The following is a 14,324-nucleotide window of genomic DNA, read 5'->3' on the forward strand; positions in this document are numbered from 1 at the left end:
AGGGCAGAAGGCAATGAAGGATCCCTCTGGAGTCTCTCTTATAAACCCCTAATCCCATTCATGAGGCTCTACCCTCCTGACTTAAGCACCTCCCAAAGGTCACACCTCCTCATTCCATCACCTTCTGGGGTTAAGATTCCAGCATGTGGCTTTTAGGGGGACTTCTCTATCCACGGGATTCTCCAGGCAAGAACACTGGAGCAGGTTGTCATTTCCTATTCCAGGGGATCTTCCCAACCCAGGGATCAAATCTATGTTTCTTGTGTCTCCTGCATTGGCAGGAAAATTCTTTACCATTGCACCACCTGGGAATCTCTTTAGGGGGACATAAACACTTAAACCATAGCTGTAAAGAAAGACCCACAACCCAACCCAAGTTTGGAGGTATTTGCTGAGCCACGCTAAGAAAAGGGTCCACAGTTTCCAGGGAACTTTCCTGCCTTTTATGAGATCCATGTGAGAGACTACGGTCTGCATGTGTCTACCTGCCAAGCTGAACCTCAGCACACCCCCCACCGTCTGTCCTCAGAGGTGCTAGAGCACACCCGGCATCCTTGTGTCCCCACATCCCTGCTGTCCTCTTTATTCATCATATGGTCTGCTCTGGGCGTGGCTGCCCCAATCCTGGGCCATCCAGGAAAGCTGACTGAGGTCTCTGCGATCCCTTTTCCTACCACCACGAGGAGAGCACTGATACCAACGTGCTCTCCAGATGGGGATGGTGGTCTGTTTTCACATCTGGTATCTCATCTCAGATCTGAAAAGGACATGTTGAAATAGCCAGGAAAGTTAAATCTGAGATGGAGCAGAAATACCTCAATTTTTGAAACATCTCTTCTTAAGACATTTTTTCCTAGGAAAGGTGCCCAAACTATCAGAATCCAAACCCTAGACTGGTCACTACTGGACCCAAATCAACACAGGTGGGGCAAGTCCAGGACAATGAGAGGCACATAGTCTGTAACTTCAAACCAGGTTGGATGTTGCTGTTATTGTTCAGCCGCTCAGTCGTGTCTGACTCCTTGTGACCCCATGGACTGCAGTATGCCAGCTTTCCCTGTCCTTCACTATCTCCTGGAGTTTGCTCAAACACATGTCCATTGAGTCAGTGATGCCATCCAGCCATCTCATCCTCTGTCGCCCCCTTCTCCTCCTGCCCTCAATCTTTCCCAGCCTCAGGGTCTTTTCCAACCTGTCAGCTCCTTGCATCAGGTGGCCAAATACTTAAATCCCTTCTTCCATTCCAGGAACAAGACAGTATTCCTGCCAATACTTAAAAAAATTCAATCACGTCTTCATTCTGATCCACTCTGATCTGCACGTGTGCACACCGGTGTGTGTATAAGTTTACCTGACAAGCCTGGTTCTTTGCTCAATCAGATCATTAAGACAATAGAGAGAAAGGTTGTTGTTTTTAATAAAACGTTGAAAAAAATTTTTTTTTGATTCTTGGGGAAGTGAACCAATCCACAAAATCAGTCAAAAGGGTTGAACCAGTTTAGAGAAAGAATCACCCTTTCTCACCAAGCTCCACACATGGAGAGATGGTCCATGTTGGCACATGCCCACCCACACTATAGGATGAAGGCATCACCACTTGGCAGAGAGGCCTGTTTTTGTACTGTTTCCCTCACTCCATCCATCTCCCCAAGGTATGTCTTTGCCATCTGGGAAAACCCATGTCCTGCCAATGCCTTGGAGACTTTAAGCTAATGGTTTGTTTCATACTGTGCGTTTAGGGTTTACTCCAATCTTTTTCCTGGATGGCTCGAGGAAGTTGCTCATGTATGAAAGGACTGTGCTTGGCCAAGGAAAAGGAAGCCAAGATTATCTCATGGAAGTGAGAAAAGGAGTCATCACTTCGAGGCACACAGATGAGTGGATTTTCAGGCTTGGGCAGTGACCTAGGCTGGACATTTCTAGCAGCAGAAGCCAAAGAGGAAATGCCTGGGCGACATGGTGTCTGCCTTCTCTTAGCATAGAACTTACCCATTCGTTGGCTTCATTGGCTGAGTGGCTGGGGATGGAAAGGGAGAAACAGGCACAGCAGGAATCAGCGGGAACAGTCTGTAACTACATGAATGATGACAACACTTTCCATCATCACACGAAAAGCCAGGGGATGATTCCATTTCAGTTCTGTCTCCTGAACCCTTATGACTCTGTTTAACAGAGTTACCTCCTCTCTGTGGCCAGGCTGTGACCTTTGTTGAGGACTCATCCCCAAGATCTTGTGATTCTGGGATTCTCAACTGACCCCCTGGTCAAATCAGTGCAGGTTAGTGGTCTCCTGAGACTCCTACCTAGTAGGGTGGGTGATAGAGGTCATCTGGCAGGAGAGAGCAAGAGAACCATTCTTTGGTTTCTTCATCTGCAAAGTAGAGATGACTTTGCTCGTCTCTTGGAGCGGCTGGCAGCAGACAGGGAGGCAACACATGTGACCATGTAGAGGAGCATCACTCAGGTACAGACAAGGCTCACAGGGATTCCAGCATCCTGCCTTCATGGGAAGACAGGAGACCACACACAAATTACGGGGTGGAGGGTGCTGGAAGAAAGGGGAGGGGCCCCGGGCTCTGCTGCCAGTCACCTGGGAGGAAAGACCTACGGCAATGATTATTAACCCTTTTTATTTTTGACATAGCCTATTTGAAAATCAAATGAAAGCCACGGTCCCTCTCCATAGTAAATAAATAAATAAATTGGGAGGAAGGAGGCAACCTTTACTAAACACCTACTGTGTGCCAGGCACTGCTGATAGCTTCCATCTCTGAACAACCCTTGAAGGCAGACACTATTGATACTTAATATCACCAAATGCAAATATTGAGGCACAGAAAGTTTCATTAACTTGCCTACTGCTCTATTTAGTGTATGAGTTTCCTAGGGCTTTGGTAACAAAATACAACCAAGTGACTTAAAACAATAGGAAGTTATTCTCTTCCAGTCCTGGAAGTCCATGAAGTCCATGATCAAAATGGTGGTGGCAGGGCCAGGCTCTCTCAAAAGCTTTAAGAGAGAATCTGTCTCATGCTTTCTCTCAGCTATCAGTGTTGCTGACAATTTTTGGCATTTCCTGATTTGCAACTGAACAACTTCCCCTTCTGCCTCTGTTGTCACTTGGCATTCTTTTCCATCTGCGTCTCTCTCTGTGTCATTTTCCTCTTTGGATGTCAGGCAATATTGGGCTAGGGACTGGCTTAGCGACATCTTAACTAAATACATCTGAAGAGCCAGACATCCTGGAATGTGAAGTCAAGTGGGACTTAGAAAGCATCACTACAAACAAAGCTAGTGGAGGTGATGGAATTCCAGTTGAGCTCTTTCAAATCCTGAAAGATGATGCTGTGAAAGTGCTGCACTCAATATGCCGGCAAATTTGGAAAACTCAGCAGTGGCCACAGGACTGGAAAAGGTCAGTTTTCATTCCAATCCCAAAGAAAGGCAATGCCAAAGAATGCTCAAACTACCACACAATTGCACTCATCTCACACGCTAGTAAAGTAATGCTCAAAATTCTCCAAGCCAGGCTTTAGCAATACGTGAACCGTGAACTTCCAGATGTTCAAGCTGGTTTTAGAAGAGGCAGAGGAACCAGAAATCAAATTGCCAACTTCTGCTGGATCATGGAAAAAGCAAGAGAGTTCCAGAAAAACATCTATTTCTGCTTTATTGACTATACCAAAGCCTTTGACTGTGTGGATCACAATAAACTGTGGAAAATTCTGAAAGAGATGGGAATACCAGACCACCTGACCTGTCTCTTGAGAAACCGGTATGCAGGTCAGGAAGCAACAGTTAGAACTGGACATGGAACAACAGACTGGTTCCAAATAGGAAAAGGAGTACGGAGTACGTCAAGGCTGTATATTGTCACCCTGCTTATTTAACTTATACGCAGAGTGTATTCAACTTATACATCATGAGAAATGCTGGACTGGATGAAGCACAAGCTGGAATCAAGATTGCCAGGAGAAATATCAATAACCTCAGATATGCAGATGACACCACCCTTATGGCAGAAAGTGAAGAGGAACTAAAGAGCCTCTTGATGAAAGTGAAAGAGGAGAGTGAAAAAGTTTGTCTAAAGCTCAACATTCAGAAAACGAAGATCATGGCATCCGGTCCCATCACTTCATGGCAAATAGATGGGGAAACAGTGGAAACAGTGTCAGATTTTATTTTGGGGGGCTCCAAAATCACTGCAGATGGTGATTGCAGCTATGAAATTAAAAGATGCTTACTCCTTGGAAGGAAAGTTATGACCAACCTAGATAGTATATTAAAAAGCAGAGACATTACTTTGCCAACAAAGGTCCATCTAGTCAAGGCTACGGTTTTTCCAGTAGTCATGTATGGATGTAAGAGTTGGACTATGAAGAAAGCTGAGTGCCAAAGAACTGATGCTTTTGAACTGTGGTGTTGGAGAAGATGCTTGAGAGTCCCTTGGACTGCAAGGAGATCCAACCAGTCCATTCTAAGGGAGATCAGTCCTGGGTGTTCATTGGAAGGACTAATGCTGAAGCTGAAATTCCAGTACTTTGGCCACCTCATGCGAAGGGTTAACTCATTGGAAAAGACTCTGATGCTGGGAGGGATTGGGGGCAGGAGGAGAAGGGGACAACAGAGGATGAGATGGCTGGATGGCATCACCGACTCGATAGACATGAGTTTGAGTGAACTCCGGGAGTTGGTGATGGACAGGGAGGCCTGGCGTGCTGCAATTCATGGGGTCGCAAAGAGTCGGACATGCCTGAGCGACTGAACTGAACTGAAGGACTTTGTTTCCAAATAAGATCACCTTCTAAAGTCCTGAACATTAGGACTTCAGCTTATCTTATTAGAGAACACAATCAACACTTCAAAAGCTAGTAGTAAAGTCAGGATTTGCACCCAGGTAGTCTAGCTTTCTTTTTATAAAGACATGACTTAGTGACTGAACAACGACAGCGAGTCTAGCTTCCAGAATCTGACCCCTTAATCTCAGTACTGAACTACTTCTGTAACAATACTAAAACACTGAAGACTAAAACACTGTGCCATGTTGAGGGCTCCAGACCCGGAACAACAAACCCCACCATGGCCCATTGGGTGGCAGAGTGGTCTTCTCTTTCCAACTAGGAGATGTCGGCTCAGAAAGCCTGGGTTGCAGAGAGTGCATCTTTAAGTCTGCAAGACAAAGGGGAGGATAGGTGATGGAGGGCGGTGAGAAGCACCCTGACCAGCATGGGCTCTGGTGGCAGAGTTCTGGAGCCCTCAGCCTGGGGGATGGTGCTGAGTGTGGTCTGCACACTCGGGCACCAACAGCAGAGGACCAAGCAGACATCAGGAGGGACAGGTCTTCTTCAAGTCCCTTCTGCATGCCCAGCATGGTGTTGGGGAGCAGAGATCCTAAGCTAGGTTGAAAAGCCATCTTGGCCCCCCAGAGTTTAGGACCCAGTAGCATATAAGCCAAGAGATGCCATGAGACAGAATCCTGTTGCGTCAACAGTCAAGCAGACATACCCATCCAAATCTCTGGAAGAGTCAGCTGCCTGTCAGAACTAGAAATGCCTGGGAATCAAAGAAGGGGATTAGGAACAAGGGAGGTGAGAATTTAGGACAGCCCTGGGCAGTGGGTTGTGAATGCACCCATAGGTCAGGCGATGCCTGAGCGCCAGGCTGTTCTTCTTACTGTTTTCAGACCTGTCCCGTCCTCTCCTGCCTCGGTACCACCATACATGCCACGCCTTCAGCGTGAAATGCTCTTCCCTGTGCCTCCCTCTGTGTCTGGCAAACTCCCCGTCATCCTTCACATCTCCTGGAGTTCCGGCTTCAGTACCACATCCTCGGGGGGCTACTCCCCTTTCTGTCCCACGACCCTTTGTTCTCCTCTCATTTGGGGCCATCGTTTGTCTGTTTCAGGCTTCCCTTACCCCGCAGACAAAGGGATCCTTGAAAGCAGAACATCGTCTTCTTTCTTGGGTGCCCGAAGCACAGAACAGTGTCTGCCTCCCAGCTAGATACTCCATGGGTGGAGATGTTTACCGACTGGATCCCTGAAGGTTTTCTAAGAGGCTAGAGCTCCTGGTTAAGATCAGAGAACTGGCCATATCTGATTGAAAAACGTGACTGGTGAGAGACAGGAAAATAGGTGAATATGCTTACATCCGAGTTGTAAGGATCTACAAGATCTTTTCATCAGTAGCTTCATGGTGAAGGGTACAGCTTGAAGGCACACGTCCCAGGCTCAAAACCTGGCCCCTAAAGTCCTGTGTGTCCTCAGGCAAGTGACTTGACCTCTCAGATCCTCAATTTTCTCATTTGTAAGGTGGTCATATTAATGATACTACCTTCCTATTTGGCATCAGGGAGTGTGTGGAGGGTGCGTGTGGAAGATGAAATCATGTAACATACTTAATACAATACCTGACATGTAAATCAGTGTTCAGTAAATATAGTTGTGAAAAATATCATTGTTGTTATGATAATAATGATTATAATTCAATTACGATTTGAATTGAAGACACTGAAGCAGACCAGGGGGCTTCCCAGGTGGCATAGTGGTAAAGAATCTGCCTGCCAATGCAGAAAATGCAGGAGATGCAGGTTCAATTCCTGAGTTAGGAAGATCTCCTGGAGAAAGAAATGGCAACCCACTCCAGTATTCTTGCCTGTAAAATCCCATGGACAGAGGAGCCTGGAGGGCTACAGTCCATGGCATCAGAAAATATTCAGACACGACCGAGTGGCTAAACAACAACAGAGCAGACAGGATGAGGCTGTCAGGTTGGCTTAATAAAGAGCATTTAACTGAACCCCTTTCCTTGGGCACAGCTCTCAACCACAGCCACCAAGATCCTGTCGGGAATTGGCAAGAAGTTTCTTTCAAACGCTGTGGCCTCTTGACACAAGGAATGTTTTCAGAACAAATATTTCTTAAAAAATTACATTTTCCGGGGTATATTACTCTTTTGACAAGAGTTCACAAATCCTGGAAGTGATGTGTTTGATCCTTTCTCCTCAGAAGGACCGAGCTGAGGAAACCATCTTCAGCACAGGCTGTGAAATCGGCCGAGAGCTGGAGGAAGATGGAACTTTCCCAGCAGGCACGTCCCCTGATGCAGGTTGAAAGGGAAACCTGGAAAAGATGGCCCACCCAAACTTCCCACCAAGAGAGCCCTGGAACTTTCTTTCTGTATGTTTTAAAGATCTCCTTCTCTTCTGAATCCAGGTGTGTGTTTCCGAGCTGTAAGGGTTCAGAGGCCATTCTGATATGACCCAGCACAAGGGTGTAGATGGGCGCTCTGGTCCTCATCCATCACCAGCTCTCTGTGTGTCCCTGGGAAAGTTACTCAACCTCTCTGAGCCTGATTTCCTCATCTGCAAACAGAGAATAGGACTCACTGATTGAAGATACTTTCCAGTTCCGGTCTTTGCTGATATTTAGGTCAGGGAGGTAGCTTTCCTCCCAACCAGCTTTGTGTCCATCTCACGATTGAAACTCCCATTCACGGTCAGAAGTTTGGCCAGAGCTGGATTCAAATGTCAACACAACCACTTAGTCAACTAAGGGACTTGGGGCACATCTCCTATTATCATCAAACTTCAGCTTCCTCTTCTGTAAAATGGGAGAAACCTTACCTGCTCTGCTGGGCAAGAGGAGGACCTAATAACAGCATCTAAGTTTCTAGTTCAGCACCCAACACCAGTCAGGCTTTGTTTCTCGTTTCCTTCTAACCTGCATCATCTCCAACCCCCTTTCTGGGTCTGGATGCTCTGTCATATTCTCCCCATTTCTGCAAAGCAAAAACTAGGAAGGCAAAAGTCATGGGAAACCATCCTTCACCCACGAATCCTTGGGCCAACCATGTTTTCCATTCCCCACCCCAAAATTACAGCTAAGGCCTGTTTCTAAGTTCACAGACATTTATTCCCCTTTATAAAGCATGCATGTATGCTAAGTTGCTTCAGTTGTATCTGACTCTATGCAATCCTATGGATTATAGCCCACCAGGCTCCTCTGACAATGGAATTCTCCAGGCAAGAATACTGGAGTGGGTTGCCATGACCTCCTCCAGGGGATGAGCCCGACCCAGGGATCAAGCCTGAGTCTCTTATGTCTCTTGCATTGGCAGGTGGGTTCTTTATTACTGTGCCACCTGGGAAGCCCCTCCCCTCATAATCAGGACAATGCAAATTATATCCATTGCTGTGATGGGCTTTGTGTGCTTCAGGGCCACTCTGCATTCTTTTGCATCTCACAATGAGGATGACATTATACCCATTTAACAGATGAGGAAACTGACGTTTGAGGAAGGCTTCATAACTTGCCCCGTCAGCAGGAAAACAGGCAACAAGTTGGGCAGGAGTCCAGACTCTTGATGGAAGGTGCACTTCCCTGCTGCTCTGGTCAGAGACTTCCTGCCTGGTGAGACCCTGAGGATTCAGAGAGGTTAAGTCTAGGCCTTTTCAGCCAGGCAGGAAGAAGAGGATGTGTGAGTCTGGTGGGATGGATGAAGGTGGGCAGCCAGAGTGGTGGTGTCTCTGGGTGGGGTGGGGCGAGGGTGGGAAATAGTATCCTGCCAGCCCCCTCCCCACAGAGCCCAGCTCAGTAGCAGCCCACGTAGAGTAGGGTGACCGCCCAGTGGCATTGACAGTGTATACCCCTGATTGGCACTCAGGTGTTAGCTCTAGCAGGGCCAATGGTGGTGCACAGAGCTAGCAGCTGGGGGTAGCGAGGCCCGAGGCCCCAGGGGACCTGGCCGCCAGCGCTGACCCTGGTGGCTCTGCTTACACCCCTGCATGACTCTGCCCAGGAACCAGGAGAAACCTAGCCTCCAGGATGGGAGCTCTCACTCTCCTGTGTGTGTGTGTGTGTGTGTGTGTGTGTGCGCACGTGTGTGCTTTATTTTTGTTGTTGCTGTTGTTGTTGGCTGCCAGGTGCTCCTGAGACTGCAATGTGAGGAGGGTCTGGAAATGACTGTGGTTCCTCCCTGGCTGTGCAGAGTGGAAGAGAGGAAGCAGGGGCCTGTGAACCCAGAGGCTGGAGAACAGCACCAGCTGGGGTTGAGCTGAGCTCACCAGGCCGGGGCGAGGGCCTTTCCTCCTTCAGGTGTGTATGTCCTGCTACAGATGCCATGCTCCCCAGGTGATCAGCTTATTTCCTGAGGCCAAGGGCAGAATGATTCCACTCTAGACCCAAATTTTCTTCAAGAGACGATCCTCGGGTGGGGATTTCACGGCAGTAGAACAGTTTTGCCTGGGTTTGAAGCCTGGTGCCACAGGGGTTCTGTGTAACCTGCACAAGTTACTGAAGTGCTCTGGGCCTCAGTTTCCTCATCTGTCAAATGGGGACATAAACATGACCTACATTTTTAGGTTCATCATGTATGAAGATGAGGAATGTAAAGCGCTTGGTCCCAGCCATGACACACAGTAGGGGATCATTAGCAGCAGCAGCAGCAGCAGATGTCACTAAGCATTCTCATTCTTATTGGTAGCAGATCCTGCCCAATCTCTTAGATGTGTCGTTGGGTCATAACATTAATCCGACTTGGCAACTTTGCAGAAATCTACTAACCCACACCCCCAGACCCAACAGTGCACCCTCCCTGACCAGCAGAGACAAACAGAACCTTCTACCCAGCATGGGGTTTGGCATCTCCATGCTGCCCCACACCAGGTAATGTGTATGTCTGCTAATGACAACCATTAAACTTTATCTAACCCTTACTGAGTTCCAGGCAAAACAACAAGAGCATTTATTGTTTATGAACTCATTTGATCCTCACTGTAACCCTATGAGGCAAGTGCTATGTTATCTTCATCCTTCCTCAGTTTATGGGATGAAGTAATGTGTGCAAGGTTACATGGCTAGAGTGAGGCAAAGTCAGAAAAAACATGGTCCAAAAGGATACACGCACCCCAACGTTCATAGCTGCACTATCCACAATAGCCAAGACACGGAAGCAGCCTAAATATCCATCAACAGGAACGGATAAAGGTGTGGTACATATATATGTATATATAATGGCCTATTAGCTACTAAAAATAATGACATAATGCCATTTGCACTAACGTGCATGGACCTAGAGATTGTTAAATTGAGTGAAGTCAGAGGAGACCTACCATATGACATCCCTTACACGCAGAATCTAAAAAGAAAAGGTACAAATGAATTTATTAACAGAAACAGACTTGCAGACTTAGAGAATGAACTTAGGGTTGCCAGGGACGGAGAGTCGGGGGGAAGGGATAGTTAGGGAGCTTGAGACTGACATGTACACACTGCTGTATTTAAAATGGATAACCAACAAGGCCCTACTGTATAGCACAGGGAACTCTGCTCAGTGGTATGTGGAAGTCTGGATGGGAGGGGAGTCTGGGGAGAATCGATACATATATATGTGTGGCTGAGTCCTTTGCTGTCCACCTGAAACTATCACAACATGTTTAATTGGTTATACTCCAAAATTAAATAAAAAGATAAAAAAAAAACCAAAAAACAGGACTGGTGACAGAGTGCCCTGGGCCACTAGATGATTCTCTCCCCCAGCCGTAACTAAAAAGACTCAAGTCATCTTGTAAAGCAGATTCTGGAAAGTCTGAAGAAGATTCTCGAAAAAAAGGTGAGGGGCATTTTGTAAGAGTTACTCTCCATTTGGGGCACAGAAGTCTGAATCTCTGTAGACGTGGCTTAACTTTTCTCCTTGGCCTAAAAGACAAAGCGCATCTGCTTAACATTACTTGTGGTTCCCTGGAAGCCAACACAAACGCCAATTTCTGCTTCAAAATCCACACATCAGTGCAATGGAAGGGAAATGTACAGCATCTATCCTGAGTTCAGTGGAAGTGTGTTAGTCTCTCAGTCATGTCCGACTATTTGTGATCTCATGGACGGTAACTTGCTAGGCCCCTCTGTCCATGGGATTCTCCAGGCAAGAATACTGGAGTGGGTTGCCATGCTTTCCTCCAGGTGATCTTCCCAACCCAGGGATTGAACCAGGGTCTCCTGCTTTGCAGGGGGATTCTTTACCATTAGAGCCACTGATACGTTCCTAAACATATTGTTGTTAACTCTGACTGTAACCTCATTTGGAGATGGGGTCTTTGCAGATATCATCAAGTTATGATGAGGTTGTATTGGAATTGGGGATCCTAACCCAATGATTGGTGTCCTTGTAAAAAGAGAAAGTCTGGACAGAGACATTAACACAGAGAGAGGAAGAAGATGTGAGAAGAGAGGTGGAGTATAGAGGGATGCAGCTGCAGGCCAAGGAATGCCAAGACTCCTGCGACCACCACCAGCCATTCCCCAGAAATGGCAAGGGGAAATTCTTCCCTGGAGCCCTCAGAGGGAGCATAGCCACGCTGACCCCTTGATCCAGATCATGGTCGTTTGTTATAGCAGCCCAGCCCTATGGAATCAGTATGGTTGGCCAGAAGGGAAATGCATGCTGGGGTTGCCTTGAAAATCATTTCATATAAACATGTCTGACAGGTGGGGAAATGGGCCCAGATTTGTGCACGGGGCTGTGGGCTCAGGGCAGAGCAGCAGTCATACTGTGGAGGACCGTGTCAGGGTCAGGACAGGTGGCAGCTTGGTGTTCTCAAGTGCTCAATGGACACGGCTATTGCTCAATGTCACCAAACAGAATGAACCTTCTGCCCAGCATGGGGCTCCAGGTCTTCATGACACCACACACCCAGCAGGGCTGCTGCAGGGCCTTTGCAAGGGGGCCTCCTCCTTGGGGAGACACCACTGCCCCCCTCCTCAGCACAGTGCTCCCTCCCCAGGCAGACTGAGGTCCAAGCAGACCAAGTTTCAAATGTCAAGCAGGCTTCACAGGCTCCATTTTTTCATGCTGTGGGGAGTGTCCTGGCTGGGATGAGCGTATTTTGTGCAGCTATGCATTGGAAAGGCTTCCAACATGAAAAGATGCCAGGTATGGAATTGGCTCTTCTTGCTCTCGTAAGTTGAAAATATTGAATGCGCCTGAAGACTCAGCTAATGATCTTTGGATAGGAGGCATCAGAAATCTTGAAGAGATTCCCCAGTGCTCTGAAGGCAGGCACGTCAGTAACCTCCTGAGCCACCTCTCCCCCTCTCCCACCCTGCCAGCGGACTGTGGGGGTGGGGGGCGGTGGTCCCAGCCCATTGTTCTGCCAGGTGGGGGTAACTGGGGGCCAGGCAACTGCTGGGGGGTTACCATCCCACAAGAACCAAGCCCTCAGGAATAGAGATGCAGCTGGAGAGAACGGACGCGTGAGTGGGTGGGGAGGGGGCGGAGAGGGTGGGACAAACTGGGAGATATGATTGACATGTGTGAAACAGATGGCTAGTGGGAACCTGCTGTATAGCACGGGGAGCTCACGGGGAACACTCGGTGCTCTGTGGTGACACAGAGGGGTGGGAGGGAGGTTCCAAAGGGAGGGGACATATGCACACATATAGCTGATTCCCTCGGACAGCAGAAACTAATGCAACATCGCAAAGCAATTATATGCCAATAAAAAGAAAAGGAATCAAGCCCTCTGCCCTGTTTAGGGCAATACACTTTGTGGCTCCAATCATCTGACTATTGGGGGGAATGGGATTTGGCCACACAGATAGTTGTCTCATTTGTTCAGTTTTGAAGGAGTATGTACAACCCCGCCCCGTGCCAACAGTGTCCACCTTCTTTGGGATATGGAAAATTCACCTACTTTCCCTCTCATTTACCTGCTTATGATTATTCACCTGTGAGTTGTTACATTTTTATTTTTCATGCAAATGTATGAGCTGTTCATTTGGAAAATTCACTGTGAGTAGTCGAAGTTTTCCCTTTTTATTAGATTTTGCCATCTTCTCAACCCATTATGAGTCATATTTTCTTCTTCAAAAAATCTCTGTTGAAATATGAAATTACTACTAATTTTCCTCTTAATAAAGATTACAGTCAATTCAATGATTGACCTTAAGATCAGAAACTCTTATTTTAGGTTCAGATCACTGCGTGAGACCCGTAATCAGAGAATTAACTGTGCTGAGCATGCAGAGGGCTGGAGCGGTTCCAGGAGTTTCTCTCCTGGACTAGGGAGAGTCTGAGGAGCCGAGGTGGGCAGGGACTCTGACAGCTTCTACCACTCTCTTTTCTAAGTTGTAGTGTAGTCTTAAAAAAAAAAAAAAGTAGCTGCCTTTACTTTCAATGTGTCTGCTGCGCTTCCCCTGCAGACAATGGCTGAGGGAAGCTTCCAGAAACACAGATATCATATAGGGTGTTGCTTTCCTTAGACCTTTAGGGAAGGTGCATCAATCACCTTGACTGCATTGATTAGATTATCAGAAAAACAAATATTTTGACTCGGTCTGGGTCTTCCCCATTAACTGACTGGCTATTTGCCTGAATTGCTTTTTCCAGCTATGCACAGGTAGGTTAGCCTCTGCCTTCCCAGGAGGATAGTACATCCAGAAATACCATGGATTTCTCTAGATACCTCTCTCTTCCTCTGTCTCGTCTTCCTGCTGCCCTCACCAAGAGGTGACATTCTGGTAGGAACAGCCTCATTGTGCCCCGACCCCATCCAGGGCCATGGAGAAGATGCTTCAGGGAGAAACTGACTCCTGGTGGTCCTGGTGAACTCTAGGCTATATCCAGCCTATCTACTTTTACCCTAATATATGCCCCGGATAAAAACAATGCCCCTGCCTCAAACATGTCCAACCAGCCCTAGGTTCCAAGCTGCTGAAATTCTGGTGTTGCCTTGGCGTTCATGCTGCACCCTTGTCAGGACCTGACAAATCATTTTCTAAGGCAGGCAGGAAGCTCTGGGGGGCATTTAGGTTCCAGAGCAAAAGAGAAGCAGCATCTCTGCTCCCTGCACCCACTAAGCGCACCTACAGGCCCTCTGGACGGCGGGCCACACAGCCTTGCCCAGCTCGGCTTCCTGTTCCATGGGGACCTCGGAGCCCTAGGGCCCTGCTCTCTGCCCGCCACCCACGTTTCTGAGTACCAGGCACGGCTCCAGGGCTCTGACATCAAGTCCAGCCCAGGCCTGCCTCTCCGCAGCCGAGAGCCTGAGACACAACCTGCCTCCTCCCTGTGTGTGCGTGCTAAGTCGCTTCAGTCGTGTCCGACTCTTTGTGACTCCATGACTGTAGCCCACTAGGCTCCTCTGTTCATGGGATTCTCTGGGCAAGAATACTAGAGTGGGTTGCCATGCCCTTTTCCAGGGGATCTTTCCAACCCAGGGATCGAATCCACATCTCTTACACCTCCTGCCCTGACAGGAGGGTCCTTTACCACTAGCGCCACCTAGGAAGCCTCCTCCCTGGGACGCCTCTAAATCCCCTCAGAGGCACC

The 14,324-nt window shown here is 47.9% G+C and overlaps 1 long non-coding RNA gene across 1 annotated transcript in view; it reads right to left on the reverse strand.

Moving 5' to 3' along the window:
• Positions 1-1,989: 1,989 nt before the first annotated feature.
• Positions 1,990-14,324, reverse strand: part of LOC139179914 (uncharacterized) — a 32,463-nt gene continuing 20,128 nt past the window's right edge. Inside the window, exon 3 of the long non-coding RNA XR_011564212.1 lies at positions 1,990-2,073. This is a non-coding gene — a long non-coding RNA (uncharacterized lncRNA). The remainder of the gene's footprint in view (positions 2,074-14,324) is intronic.

Source organism: Bos indicus, chromosome 26 (assembly GCF_029378745.1).
Source record: "Bos indicus isolate NIAB-ARS_2022 breed Sahiwal x Tharparkar chromosome 26, NIAB-ARS_B.indTharparkar_mat_pri_1.0, whole genome shotgun sequence".
In the NCBI taxonomy this organism is placed as follows: domain Eukaryota; kingdom Metazoa; phylum Chordata; class Mammalia; order Artiodactyla; family Bovidae; genus Bos; species Bos indicus.